We start from the raw sequence: 15,626 nt of genomic DNA, 5'->3' as shown, positions 1-15,626 counted from the left end.
AGTGGAAGTTGTGACTCGATGAGCGGCGGAATGGCTTTGTGATGAGTATGATGTAAATGCGGGATATGTTAAGACGATTTGAAGGTGACAAGAAGTGTTTCCTTAAACTGTAAAGGAAAAGGCCATTGGGTGCTTGATTTTTGATTTAATATGACGAACAGTCTCAAGTAATGAATGTTTTGAAGGATCTTTCACATTGTTAAATTTTGGGATAGACCAAACTCTCATGTCTGGTTAATGAGTTTGGACTCGGATAAACAAAGTGATTTCACAGTAATTATGACTGCAAAAGGGTATAACAAGATAACAGATTGAGGCTAAGCGTGTGGGTTATCCCCTGCGGAGTAATCTACATAGGAGTATTCCTTATGATGTGAGTAGAGAGTTTCTTTTCTGCCGACGGTGTGTATGGGTGGAGATTTGAATCTGAATCTGGTTGAGAAAGTTGACTTGTGTGTTAAGAGAATGAATAAGAGCTTAGTGGATGATTGAGGTATTTTTATGGTTGGCGTTGTATGAACTTGGGAAGAAGTTTCGTTGGACTGACTGTGGCATTATGGCAATAAGAGAGTATTGGTATTGTGAGTTATGGAATATTTTAATCTATGGCTTTGAGCCAAGTGGGGGAGTCTGCTATTGACCATTTGATTTCATGGTTAGGTGTTAAATTTTAATTTTGGTCGGAGGCATACTTGTGGGTTAGCTATGACTTGCAGAAGTTGAGATCGAGGATGACTCGAATAAGGAATTATATTTCATGTATGAGTAAATGAAGTTCGCAGGATAAGTGAGTTGTTATTGGTGAATGATGTAGTGTGCACGGAGTATGAATTTGATATGTGGTGTTAAAGTAGAGTTACTTCTTTGAGTGTTGTGGTGCTAATAGGGCACGTATCTTTTGGCCCATTTGGGCGGTGCAATTAGATTTGAAAAAGGTGGGTGACTCCCGAGAAAATTCCAGTGGGTTTGAGAATTATATATAGCAATTGAGAATGTTTCCGGACTTGTGTATGGATTCTACATTTTTGTCTAAGGAAGGTAAGAAGAATAATTTCAAATTCACATAATGTATTCTCAGAGTGAGTGTTGTAGTTGTGGTATTTTTGAAGGTGCTTAAGAAGAATAATTATGGGCCGTAGGGCGTTGTGGTTCTATGCTAATGTTTGTGGGGTAAGTTGTGGTTAAAGATCATGGTATTTTAGCAAGAAGAAGTATCAATCTGAAGACAAATTCGGAAGGGACTTGGAGAAATAGGACAGCTTGGTAGTAGGTTGGATCAGTATGGTAATGGATATGATCGGTTCTTTGAGTGCTTATGATGTAGGGGTTTTCTACAGGTGCTTTGTGGCAATACACCTGGACTTGGCTACCTGCGTGGCTTGGTCGAGTTATAGGAATTTAGTTTTAAGGGCTTGATTATGTATAAATGGATTCCAAAGTATTCTTGATGGTTCCTATCGGTGTGGAGAATATGTTGTGTATTGTGATTTCCTCCTGGAAAGAAGCAAGGGAAAGGTTTCTAACTAAAATGGGTGGCAGTACAGTCTTGAAAAAAAGGTAACGAATGTTGGACAACATGGGTGGTTTCAAATAACTAGATGAATATTATTACTACTTGGTGTTGTATGAGAAAGGGGCAGACTTCAGAAGGCACATTGTATTTTTACTTACGGAGGTATAAATTCATATTGCGGTACTCACATGGTTGATAGACTGCTGATATTCAAATTTTATCAATTGGCACGGAAGAACTTTTAAAGTATTTCTCGTGGAATGATCGTGTATGAGAGAGTTATTATGCATTCGGGCGGTGGAGATGGAATCAAATATGGTGATTCGCGTGTTCTAAGGATTTGGAGATTGGGAGTTCTCAGGAGCGGATTGTTTCATGGTTGTGGACTGTGAAGTTGTGGCCGGAGATAGCCATATGATAGAATGTGTTATGATTCAGTCATTATGGATTTTCGGAAGAATTTTTATCTATTTGTGGGTAACCCGAGTTGATTTGGGGGTCCATAGGTAGGCCCAATTAAGATATGTATTCTACACCGAGCCGGAATGGTTGGCTCCTGTAACGACCCAGCCGTTCGTTTCGAGAATTATAACCCCATTTTCCCCCATTTATATTTCTTTTTGTGTTATTCAACTATATTATGTTATATCGGGTTAGTTGGTTTGGGTCCGGAAGGAACTCGGAGTGAAAAGAGACACTTAGTCTCATAATTAAAAAATTTAAGTTAGAAAAGTGGACCGGATATGGACCTATGTGTAAATGACCTCGGATTTGAATTTTTATGAATCCAATAGCTCCGTATGGTGATTTTGGACTTAGGAGCGTGTCCGGAATATTATTTGGAAGTTCGTAGAGGAATTAGGCTTGAAATGCCGAAAGTTTTATTTTTGAGAAGTTTGACCGGGGGATTGACTTTTTGATATCGGAGTCGGAATGAAATTCCGGATGTTGGAGTAGGTTCGTAGTGTCATTTGTGATGTGTGTGCAAATTTTGAGGTCACTCGGACGTGGTTTGGTTGGTTTTGGCATCGGCTGCCGAATTTGGAAATTTAGAAGTTCTTAGGGTTGAATCCGAGGGTAATTTGGTGTTTGGATGTTGTTTTGAGTGATTCGAAGGTTCGACTAAGTTTGTATGTTGATATATGACTTGTTGGTATTTTTGGTTGAGGTCCCGAGGGCCTCGAGGTGATTCCGGGTGGTTAACGGATTTGTTGAAGTTGGAAATTGCAGCTGGAGCTGTTGCTTCTGCTATTTCCGCACCTGCGAAAGAAAAGGTCGCAGGTGCGAGGCCGCTGGTGTGTGTGGGGAGTGCGCAGGTGCGGGCGACGCTGGGCCAAGGCTGGGAACGTAGGTGCAAAGAATTGGCCGCATCTGCGAGCCCGCAGGTGCGAAGCCTTGAGCGCAGATGCGGAGAGGAGGAGTTTGGACTGGTTTCGCAGATGCGCACCTGGGACCGCAGATGCGAGTCCACAGGTGTGAGGAAGGGGTCCGCAGGTGCGGAAGCTGGGTGATTAAGTGAGTTGCGCAGGTGAGGTCGCGCGGGTGCTAGAAAATGGCCGCAGGTGCGAAAAACCTGGGCAGAAACCATAAATAGAACCCTTCGCGAATTTGGTTCATTTCCACCATTTCTATTCGGTTTTTGGAGCTTTTGGGAGAGATTCAAAGAGGGAATCAAGGGAGTTTCGTTGAGGTAAGTTACTTGAACCCTAATACTTGTATATATGGTGATTTTCCGTTGTTTAATCATGGTAATTAGTAAAAATGAGGGGTTAGGGCTTGGAAATTTTGGAAAAGTAATTTAAGGATTTGAAGGACCAAACGATGTCGGATTTTGATGAATTTGGTATGGTTAGACTCGTGAGTGAATGAGCTTTCTAGTTTTGTGAATTTTTTCGGATTTCGAGACATGGGCCCCACAGGCGATTTTTGAGCCAATTTCGGGTTTTGGTCTAATTTTGAAGCTTTTCTTGTGGAATTCATTCCATTAGCGTATATTGATGGTATTATACTGATTATGAATAGATTTGGAGCATTTGGAGGCCGAGTCCAGAGGCAAGAGCATTGCGGGGTAGAGATTTGACCGGTTTGAGGTAAGTAACGATTGTAAATCTAGTCCTGAGGGTATGAAACCCCGGATTTTGTATCATTCTACTATTTTGAAGTGACTCACATGCTAGGTGACGGGCGTGTGGGCGTGCACTGTTGGGGATTTGTGACTTGGTTTGTCCCGTAGCAACTGTAAAGTTGCATACTTTGTTGAAACAATTTGATACTTATATGTTTTAGAAAGAATTTCTGTAAATTGGGCTGAATGCCATGTTTGGGCCTTGCATCAATGCTGTTTGGACCCTTAGGGGTTGTTTCTTACCATCCTCTCACTGTTTTTGAATGAAAATCTATACTCAGTCATGTTTATACTTGTTTACCGCATAACTCAGTTTTATGACTCTATTTTGATGCATATAAATGTTTTGGACTGAATGCCCTGTCTTACTGAAATGCCCGAGTGACTTGATTTGTGAGGATGAGTGTGGATCGGGGCTGCTCGCCTGTAACATACTTTATGACTGAGTGAGGCCGAGGGCCTGATTTGTGAGGATGAGTATGGATCGGGGCTGCCTGCCTGCAGCATACTTTATTATTATCGCATGTGAGTTGTCCGTGCAGATTATAGCGCTTGGGCTGAAGGAGCCCCTCCGGAGTCTGTACACACCCCCAGTGAGCGCAGGTACCTACTGAGTGTGACTGCCGAGTGCTGAGTGACTGGGAGGCATGAGTGATTGTGAGGTATGCCCAAGTGGAAAGAGTGATTGTGAGGTATGCCAGAGAGGCAAGAGTGATTGTGAGGTATGCCCGAGTGGCACGAGTGACTGTGAGGTTTGCCCGAGGGGCTGTATATGAGTGATGTTTTGCCCGAGGGGCTGTTTATGATTTCATCATTTTGCTCACCTTTGCATTGAGCCTTTGTTTGAAAAACTGTTGGAAAAATGTCTTTAAAATGATTTTTACTAGAACTGGGTTTAAATGAGATGTTTGATTCAAATCCTGATTTTTAAGAGCATGTGGTATTTTACTGAGATTTCATGATATAAACGTTATATGCTTTATTTCTCGTCACTACTGCTCAGTCTTTATTTATTGTTGTTACTTACTGAGTTGGCGTACTCACATTACTCCCTGCACCTTGTGTGCAGATCCAGGTAGCTAGACACGGTAGCGGTTATTGAGCGTTCTGGTTGCAGATTTTCCCGAGGATAGCAAGGTAGCTGCCTGGCAATCGCAGCCCTACTCTTCTTCCTCTTATCTTTCTCTAGTTGTATTTAGCAATTTTCTAGGCTGAGTTAGCCTTGATATTGTTATACAGATTGTAGTAGATGCTCATGACTAGTGACACCCCGATGTCATGCTTTTCTTTTCCGCACTTCTATTTTTCTTTGATTTGACTCTTTAAATGGAGGTTTTATGTTAAATAACCTTGGAATTTTCTTTAATAAAATGAAAATATTGGTTTGTTTTAGAAATGAGTCGGCTTGCCTAGTTCCACGATAGGCGCCATCATGACAGGGGGTTAGTTTTGGGTCGTGACAGCTCCATACTGCTATTATTGAGGGATGTGTCATTTGGTTGATGTTGAACTTATTCGTGTCCTCAAATGATCTGTGAGTTATTCCTTTATGCTAGAGGAGTTGTGATTCATTGGTTATGTGCACAGATGGTGCGGTTCTATTTGAGCTTTATAGCGGAATTTGAGTGTGATGAGTAATTGGGTATTGCATGATCGATAGCGTAATGGTTATGTCCTCTCAGGTTTTTGTGTGGTATTTTTGTCATTTGCCTCTCCTTCCTCTCAGGTTTGCTCGGAGAAAGTGATTATGGTTCCGGTTGGCGCGGGAGACCTCCATGACTTGTTGGTCTGATAAAGGGTTACGAGATTCTGCGTGATTCTTTTATTATCAACAGTGTACGAAGGTTTTGGGATGAGGTTTGGTTCGATATGGGTTTAATACTAGTATGCGGTTGGTTTTGGAGTAGTCACTACAATCAAGAATGGTGTTACGAGAATGCGAGTTGTGTAATATATTGGTTGATTATATCCGTGGTTATAGTTATAGCTCGACGCCACTTTTTCGGACTTATACGATGTGTAAATGTAAGATTTGTGTCTTGAAAGAAATTTTAAAGGTTGGAAATTAAACTCCAAGGTTTATGGGCTAATGTTAAATTAATAATTTTCAGTTGTATTGTGTAGTCAAGCCTATGTGGGATAGGGTAACGTGGGTTCACCCCGAGTACGTGTGTGGTAAGATGGAACGGTGATTTGATGGCTTGGAAACAACTCTTGGCACGTTCGAGGACGAACGTATGTTTAAGTGGGGGAGAATGTAACAGCTCGACCGGTCGTTTTGAATATTACAACCTTGCTTCCCCCTTTACTGCTCAAATTGTACTTTACAGTTGTTGTGTGAATTGTCGGGGTAAATGGTTCGGGTCCGGTGAGGTTTTGGAATGAATTGGAACACTTAGTTTCAAGGTTTAAAACTTAAGTTAAAATAGTGACCGGATGTCGACTTATGTGTAAATGACCCCGGAATGGAGTTTTGATGATTTCAATAGCTCCGTATGGTGATTTTGGACTTAGGAGCGTGTCCGGAAAATTATTTGGAGGTCCGTAGTGAAATTTGGCTTGAATTGCCGAAAGTTGAATTTTTGGGAAGTTTGACTAGGGGGTTGACATTTTGATATCGGGGTCGGAATCCGATTTTGGAAATTGGAATAGGTCCGTAATGTAAAATTTGACTTATGTGCAAATTTTGAGGTCAATCGGACGTGATTTGATGTGTTTCGGCGCAAGTTGTAGAATTTGAAGTTTCAAGGTTCAATGATTTCAAATTGAGGTGTAATTCGTCGTTTCGATATTGTTAGGTGTGATTTGAGGCCTCGAGTAGGTCCATGTTATGTTATGGGACTTTTTGATACAATTGGTTGAGGTCTCGGGGGCCTCGGGTGAGTTTCAGACGGTTAACAGATCAAATTTGGACTTAAGGAAATGCTGGAACTCCTGCCTACTGGTGTGATCGCACCTGCGAAGATTTTGATCGCAGCTGCGAAGCCGCATGTGCGTGAGATCAGTCGCAGAAGCGGCCAAGAGTGGGACTGGGCAGTGCTCGCATATGCGAGGAATTTGCCGCATCTTCGAGGCCGCAGGTGCGAAAGTGTTGCGCAGATGCGGACTGGGGTTGGCGTGAGGCGACCGCAGGTGCGAAGGGGAAGGCGCATCTGCGAGCCCGCATAGGCGAGAAAAGGGACGCAGATACGAGGTTTGGGAGGCTGGCTATTTCCGCAGGCGTGCATTTTTTGTCCGTAAAAGCGAATGCGCAGGTGCGCAAATCTTGTCCGCAGATGCGGAAATCGCTGGGACAGAACCTTAAATTCGAGGGTTCGACATTTTCACCCATTTTCGGATTTTGGAGCTCGAGTTGGGCGATTTTGGAGAGGAAATTTTCCACACAACTTGGGGTAAGTGCTCTTAACTCCCTTGTAATTATATTCCATGAATTCATCTTCATTTTTTGGTGTAAGAATACTGAATCTTCAAGAGAAATAGAAGGAAATTTCTATAATGTCACAAAAAGAATTTTTCAAGTTTGAATACCGATTTGAAGTCGGATTTGAGTGAAATTAGTATGGTTGAACTTATAATTGGATGGGTTGTCGTATTTTATGAGTTTCGTCAGATTTTAATATGTGGGCCCCACGGGTGATTTTTGGGGCGTAATTTCGTATTTTGTGGAAATTATTAGCATTTTGATATGGAATTAATTTCTATGAATTGTGTGGACTGAATCAAATTAATTGTGGTAGATTCAAATCGTTCGAGAGTTGATACGCGCATAATGGGATTTTCAGAGTATTGTTTAGCTTGCTCGACATTGGATTCGGCTTGTTCGAGGTAAGTAACTCTTCTAATCTTGGAGTTGAGGGTATGAACCCTGAATATATGTATTTTGTGAATTGTTGGTAGGTGACGCACATACTAGGTGACGGGCGTATGGGCGTGCACTATAGAAATTGTGACATAATTGTTATATAGAATTTTATAGTTATATAACCTTGGCATTTTCCATGCGGTTTTATGTGTTAAAGAAATTGAGCTGAAAAGCATATTAAAAATCATGTTGAGGATATGTGCCAGTATTATTAGGACCCACAGAGGTCATATTGTTGTGAATTATTGTGTTAAATTAAAAATTCATACTCAGTCATATTCATTTCATTGTATATCATAACTCAGTTTTATGACTCTATTTTGATGCATATAAATATTTTGGGTCGAATGCCCTATTTTACTGAAATACCCGATGGGCTTGAGGGGTTTATGATTGAGTGAGGCCGAGGGCCTGATTTGTGAGGATGAGTGTGGATCGGGGCTGCCCGCCTGCAGCATACTTTATTATTATGGCACGTGAGTTGTCCGTGCAGCACGTGAGTTGTCCGTGCAGATTATAGCGCTTGGGTTGAAGGACCCCTCTGGAGTCTGTACACACCCCCAGTGAGCACAGCTATATACTAAGTGTGAGTGTCGAGTGCTGAGTGAGTGGGAGGCATGAGTGATTGTGAGGTATGTCCGAGTGGCAAGAGTGATTGTGAGGTATGCCCGAGTGGCAAGAGTGATTGTGAGGTATGCCCGAGTGGCACGAGTGACTGTGAGGTTTGCCCGAGGGGCTGTATATGAGTGATATTCTGCCCGAGGAGCTGTTTATGATTTTATCAATGAGTTGCATTGCATTGGAATGCACACATGACATACATGCATAGAGATGTATTTCCTCGTGTTGTACTGCATCACATCATTCATAATTTTTCACACATTGTTGACAGATGGGCATAGTGATGCATTTGTTTTTACACGGGTTATCCGGAAGGAAAATGAAACATCTTATTTATTATTGACAAGATTTTAGGAGAAATTTATTGTTTTCAAACTATTCATATTTTTGGCAACTCCAGCAAACGATTTGTTTTTCACTAATGGATTTGGAAGGAAGAACTATTATTATTTTTTTCTTAAATCATGATTTGGCTGAGCATTTTATCTCTGAGTGACTTCTGGTATTATTTGCTTATTGTTGTTGTGGACTATTGGTTGTGGACCCGACTTGGTGGAAGCTCGTCACTACTTTCAACCTACGGCTAGGTTTGTTACTTACTCAGTACATGGGTTCGGTTGTACTGATACTACACTTCATTACATTGCGTGCAGATGTTGGCTGTTGTTGTTGCTGTGCTCGATGGTTGCAGGACTTGAAGATGTACCTGCGTTCCTGTTGTAGCTGCCTTTTGTTCAGGGTAGCCTTAGATTTATAAAAGCTCTGTTTATGTATTATTCAAACAGGACTATGTATTTATTTCATTCCGCTTTGTATACTCTATTCTTAGAAGCTCATGATTTGTACTACCAGTTCTTGGGGGATGTATAAGATTAAGATGTTTATTCACTTAAATTACATTAATAATTGTTATTGGAATTAGATAATTTAAAGTTGGCTTACCTAGCGGGTTGGGTTAGGTGTCATCACGACTAGTTGGATTTTGGGTCGGGACAAGTGCAAACTGTCAATATATGGGCCAAAGTCTCCTGGAGGCCTGAAATCTCAATGGACACAGCTGGTGCCTGAGCTGGTCCTGTCGGCTCAGCTATATCTGGAATCTGCTCCTGAGCTAGGGAAACTGGTGGTACTACAGGTGCTGGTCCAACTGTGGTACGAGCTACACCTCGACCACTACCTCAGCCCCAGCCTTTACCACGGTCCCGACCTCTCGCGGCCCTAACTGGTGGCTGACCGTCTGATCCGGTAGTACGTGTCCTCACCATCTGTGAGAGAATAGAATAATAGAGATTTGGTTTCCGGAATCAACAAATCCGCACGACAGAAATACAAGAAAGTGAAGTTTTCCTAAGGGTTCTGCAGCCTCTCGAAGATAAGTACAGACGTCTCTGTACTGATCCGCAAGACTCTATGAAACCTGCTCATGACTCGTGGGACATATGTAACCTAGGCTCTGATACCAACTTGTCATGACCCAAAATCCCACCCGTCGTGATGGCGCCTATCTCAATACTAGGCAAGCCAACAATCTCAATAAAATCACATATCTTTTAAATTTGAAAACAAAATGATTAAATTTAGCGGAAGAAATCTGACTAGTACCAATATAAATACTCCTAAAATCTGGTATCACCGAGTACATGAACATCTAATATGAATATAAGTCTGGAAAATACGGTCCATAATAGTCTAAGACCAGATGCAGTAAATAAGGAGATAGGGAAGGAGAGGCAAGGTCTGCGAAACACGGCAGCTACCTCTGAATCTCCAAAAAATCGACTGTGCGAAAAAAAACAACACCCGCTATGGCCGGGAACACCTGGATCTGCACACGAAGTGCAGGGTGTAGTATGAGTACAACCAACTCAGCAAGTAATAATAATAAATAAGGAAATGAAGATAGTGACGAGCTACACAGTTATAGTTCACTTTCAGTAATTCCAGCAAAGAATAGACATGCTTTCAAATCTAGCAGTTTAAATCAAATCAATTCTATACAGTTCAAGTTAATGTATTCCGGATATAAAATCTTCTAGAAAATTTCACAACAATGACAGATAGCAACTAAGTGCAACAACAAATGAAAAGCAAGTACAGTCTCTCAGGACAACAATCACTCACTGGGCTCCCAGCCCTCAGCACTCATACTCAATGGGTACCCGTGCTCACTGGGGTGTACAGACTCCGGAGGGGCTCTTACAGCCCAAGCGCTATAATCCGCACAGACAACTCATGTGCTGCACGGACAACTCACGTGTTATAATATCCTGCACGGACAACTCACGTGTCATAGTATTCTTACCTCACCGACAGGCCCTCGGCCTTACTCAGTCCTCAACCTCCCTAGTCTCTCGGCTCTCGGAAATCACAAAGATCAGCCCAAATAAAGATAACATAGTGTATCAACAAAATCAAGAAATACTGAGGTATGATACGCAAATAAAATCATGATTGAGTACAAGACAGCAATTAGCAAATAATTCAACAAGTACGCGATCTCTGCGGGTCACAACAGTACCACCACATAGCCTAAGCATGATTTCTAACATGATTTACAGTCAAATTTCTTCAATATATAGAGAGCATATAGCTAACAATAAGTTATTCAACTTTACAGTTCCACGGGACGGACCAAGTCACAATCCCCTCGATGCACGCCCACATGCCCGTCACCTAGCATGTGCGTATACAAAAAATTCGGGGTTTCATACCCTCAGGACCAGATTTATAACTGTTACTTACCTCAAACCGTGGAATTCTTTATTCTGCAATGTCTTTTCCTCGTGAATTGGCCTCCAAACGCCTTGAATCTAGCCATAAATCATTCGATTCAGTCAATAAAATTTATTGAAATTAATTCTATAAGAAAATACTAATTTTTCATAAAAATCCAAAAATTAGCTCAAAAATCGCATGTGGGGCCCACATCTCGGAATCCGGTGAAAGTTACAAAATATGAACGTCCATTCAACCACGAGTTTAACCATACCAAAATTACTAAATTCCGATAATAATTCGGTCCTCAAATCCTCAAATTTATCCAAGAGGGTTTTTAAACTTTTCCAACTTAATTCACCAATTAAATGATAAAAACAACCATGGATTCGGGTAATTTAACCAATATTGAGTTAAGAACACTTACCCCCATTGTTTTTCTTGAAAATCTCCCAAAACTCTCCTCTTCCCGAGCTCCAATCCGTCAAAAATGAAAAATGGGACGAAGTCCCATTTTCAGAACTTAAACTCTCTGCCCAGACATTTGCTCTATGCGGTCGCGAAGAACAGTTTTCCACTGCCCAGATTAACTCTACGCGATCGCGGACCTGACCACGCGATCGCAATGTACAACTTCACATACCTACGCGATCACAGACTCATCTACGCGATCGCAAAGCACAAGATTCCAGCTCTACGTGATTGCAGCCCTCTTCACGCGTTCGCGAGTCACAAAATCCCATAGCTACGTGATCGCATCCCTCTTCACGCGATCGCGTAGAACAAAACTCACCAGCCCCCTAGTTAACCCTACGCGATTGTGGAGTTCCCCATGCGATCGTATAGAACAAAACTCCACTGCCTAATTAAGCCTACGCGATCGCGAAGAAGGTTTGAAACACTAGAAATCAGCAGCTACCAACAGTGCAAAAATGAAGAAAAATAATCGGAATACCATCTGAAACACGCCCGAGCCCCTCGGGACCACAACCAAATATACCAACAAGTCCTAAAATATCATACGAACTTAGTCGAGTCTTCAAATCACATCCAACAACACTAAAAATACGAATTATACCCCAATTCAAGCCTAATGAACTTTAAAATTTTTAATTTCTACAAACGACGCCGAAACCTATCAAATTACGTCCGATTGACCTTAAATTTTGCACACAAGCCATAAATGATATAACGGACCTATTAAAATTTTCAGAATCAGATTTCGACCCCGATATCAAAAAGTCAACCCCCGGTCAAACTTCCAAAAAAATGACTTTTGCCATTTTAAGCATAATTTCACTATGGACCTCCAAATAATTTTTCAGATACGTTTCTAAGTCCAAAATCATCATACGGAGCTATTGAAATTATTAAAATTCAAATCTAAGGTCGTTTACGCTTAAGTCCACATCCGGTCAACTTTTCTAACTTAAATTTTTAATTATGAGACTAAGTGTCTCATTTCACTCAGAATTCCTTCCGGACCCGAACCAACTAACCAGGTAAGTCATAAAATAACTGTGAAGTATAAATTGAGAAGTAAATGGGGGAACGGGGTTATAATACTCAAAACGACCGACCGGATCGTTATAATATTAATAGTGGAAATTGTATCAGAAATGATTACATGTTATATCAGGCATAAATACATTATGCAAGGACTTATAGCAAAACAAAACTTACAGTCATACGTGTAGACATTGTCTCATTCAAAGTAAGCATCTACTGGTATTTGTTTTCCCAAGCGTTGTGTACATGTGTGAAGCTTCTATCCGATTGCTACAATTCCAACGTCCAAACATCTTCCTAACTTCTTCTAGGAAGTCGTATATTGGCAATTATCTTGCTGATACAAGTGCGGCATTGATTGATTCAGCAATATTTGACATCATCATCCTCGGTTAACAGGTGCATACAACCTAGCCCACTTTTCATATCCAGCTAATTTCAAGTATTCTTTCACCCGAATATCTAGCTTATATACCTTTTCTATTAGACTATCAAACTCATCTGGAGTGTATGCTTTTGCCATCGAGAAGTATACCTCGCTCAACTTTGAATGACTCTTTTTGAATTTCTTGTATACGTTGTTCCATAGATGCCATATACAAGCAAAATAGGGTACCGTAGGATACACTCTCGATACAGATTTGATGATGCTCACATTCCTATCTGAAATGATGCACATGTTTTCCCTCTCACCATATGCTTCCTTGAATTGCTCAAAGAACCACGACCAAGCAGCATCATTCTCTGAATCAACAACACCATATGCTAGTGGCATTATATGTCCTGTAAATACAATTGTATACATATAAAAAAATATCAGTCAACCTGTATTAGGCAGTAAAATTAACATATTTTATTATAATCCATATATATATATATATATATATATATATATATATATATATATATATATATATATATATATTAACAGACTTACATGCACCATCCAACGTGCTAGCCGAGACGAATGTCCCTATGTATGCCGATTTTAGGTGGCTGCCATCCACAACCACGATGGGGCTACAGTGATCGAATCCCTTTATAAAAGCATACAACGATATATACAAACACATGAACTTATTTTTTGGTGATTTTACCCTTCTAATATGCGAACCAGGATATGTCATATCTAGTGTATATAAGTACCCTGATAATTTATTGTATGAATTAGCTGGTTCACCTCTCAAAAAATTCATTGCCTTTTCTTTAGCCCGCCACGCCAACAAGTAATTAACATCTGCACCAAAGTCTGATTTCACATCATCAATTATATCCTTTGGGGTGTATTTCCTCTTATGATTAGTAAACTTGGACCTAATCATACCACCAATAAAGCTACTACTTCCTTGACGTTACTCATACACCTTATCCTTCAACGGACATGTATGCTTATCATTGAACTCCCTCACTTTGAACATTTGTGATTTGTTAATGCTAGAAGCCTTAAATCTCCATTCACAATCCTCTGAAATACATAACAATGTATAGCTGCAAATATATTTGTGTAATACATACGATTGGTTATGTATGAATATAAAATATAAACAGAAACTACAACTGATTTGTCTATATACACCCAACATTTTCATTTGCCAACAAAGTTGTCTATATGAAAACATACAACGAAATACAATGTTTGTTTTTTGAATATACTATATTTTTTTTTGAATACATGTGAATGCAGTATTACCTATTTATACATGATTACGGAATACACTTATATACATGTGAATACAGTGTTACATATATATACATGATTACATAATACAATTATATACATGTGGATATAGTGTTACATATGTATACATGATATAATTGTTTCAGAACACTCAAGTACAAAATCACTTATACATGAAAAATAGAATGAAGGAAAGCATATATTATGAATACAACATTATACATGCTGTATTTTTTAAAATTATGCCATGAATACATTATACAAAAATTTAGAATACATATCCATACAATTGAATAAAACATATTGTTCAAGTAAGAACACTCAAATCTGATAGCATTAGACCTATCAACTCGGAATTGAAACCTTTGAGCAATTGCATAATGTTCCATCACCGCTTTCAATGTGGCCTTATCCTTATATACTTGTCCAGCCATGACCTCTCTTTGATTTAGTTTTTGAAATAATCAAATCCCTTTCTGGTTCGAACACCTCAATTGGTTCACCTAAATTGACTGACTCAAGAGCAAGTGTATCAATTGTATCAAATTTACTCACCCCATCTGTTTCGTCTATTTGCATTAGGTCGCCTTGAATTAAACTACCTCCAGTTACAACTTCTTTATCCATTGTTGTTATACACAAAGGATACATCCCAAATTCTCTGTTCTCTTTTTTCAACCCTATATACACCCTGTAACCCATGTCGTTGTGTATTTCCATTGGCGTGCAATTTTCTTTCACTTTATATTCAATTTGAATTGACTTTGACCTCAAATCTATGGCAAGTTATTGTACGACGAATACTTCTTTATCAATATCCCCTCAATCGAATAATCGACATAGTTATTCTCACTGTTCCACTTGCCAGAATGACGCAGTAGCATGGTTAAACTTGCCATCTGTAAAATTGAATTTCAGTCTATTTCTGTATAGCTGATTGTATGAATTCGAACAATATTAGCGTGCCAGAAATTCCACGAACGATACCAAAAAAGAAAGGATGGATTGAATGTCTCAAGATTGCTCTGTTTTGGGGTGTTTTTCGGCTGAGAATCTTTTCTATAACTGGAAATACAAATTTTGCGTGTTATAATTGAGTTTGTTGAGTTATATTAGGAGTCTATCGCGTTAATTGATTCACTTACCGTTTTTAAACAACTGAAGAGATCTTTTTTTTCGCAGATTTCCGTTATTATATTCACGAATACAACTCGCGAGTACATATGAATACAGTCTATGTTTAACTGGACTTCCCTGTTTTCCGCCGAGTTTTGCTACTGTATTCATGAATACAATAGCTTGAATATATAGAATACACTCTATAACAAGTAAAAACATAGTTATACGAAGTAACTAAGTAAATAATAGCTATATTAAATTAATAGTCACTAAACAATAATGGTTTCAATAAATTTGTCATCTTTAAATCATGCTTTGCTTGATTGGATCGAACAGGAAAAAGTTTTGATTCGGTGGACTTTAGTAAAAAAGTTGACAACACAAACGACAAGTCGCAAGAAACTTACGTAACTCTTCTGTGGATCCCCACTACAGCAACCTTTACGCGTGACGTTAAATACTTATTTTACGCGTAAGTTCCTTG

This window comes from Nicotiana tomentosiformis, chromosome 4, assembly GCF_000390325.3.
Source record: "Nicotiana tomentosiformis chromosome 4, ASM39032v3, whole genome shotgun sequence".
Classification (NCBI taxonomy): domain Eukaryota; kingdom Viridiplantae; phylum Streptophyta; class Magnoliopsida; order Solanales; family Solanaceae; genus Nicotiana; species Nicotiana tomentosiformis.
Note: the sequence above shows the minus strand (reverse complement) of the source record.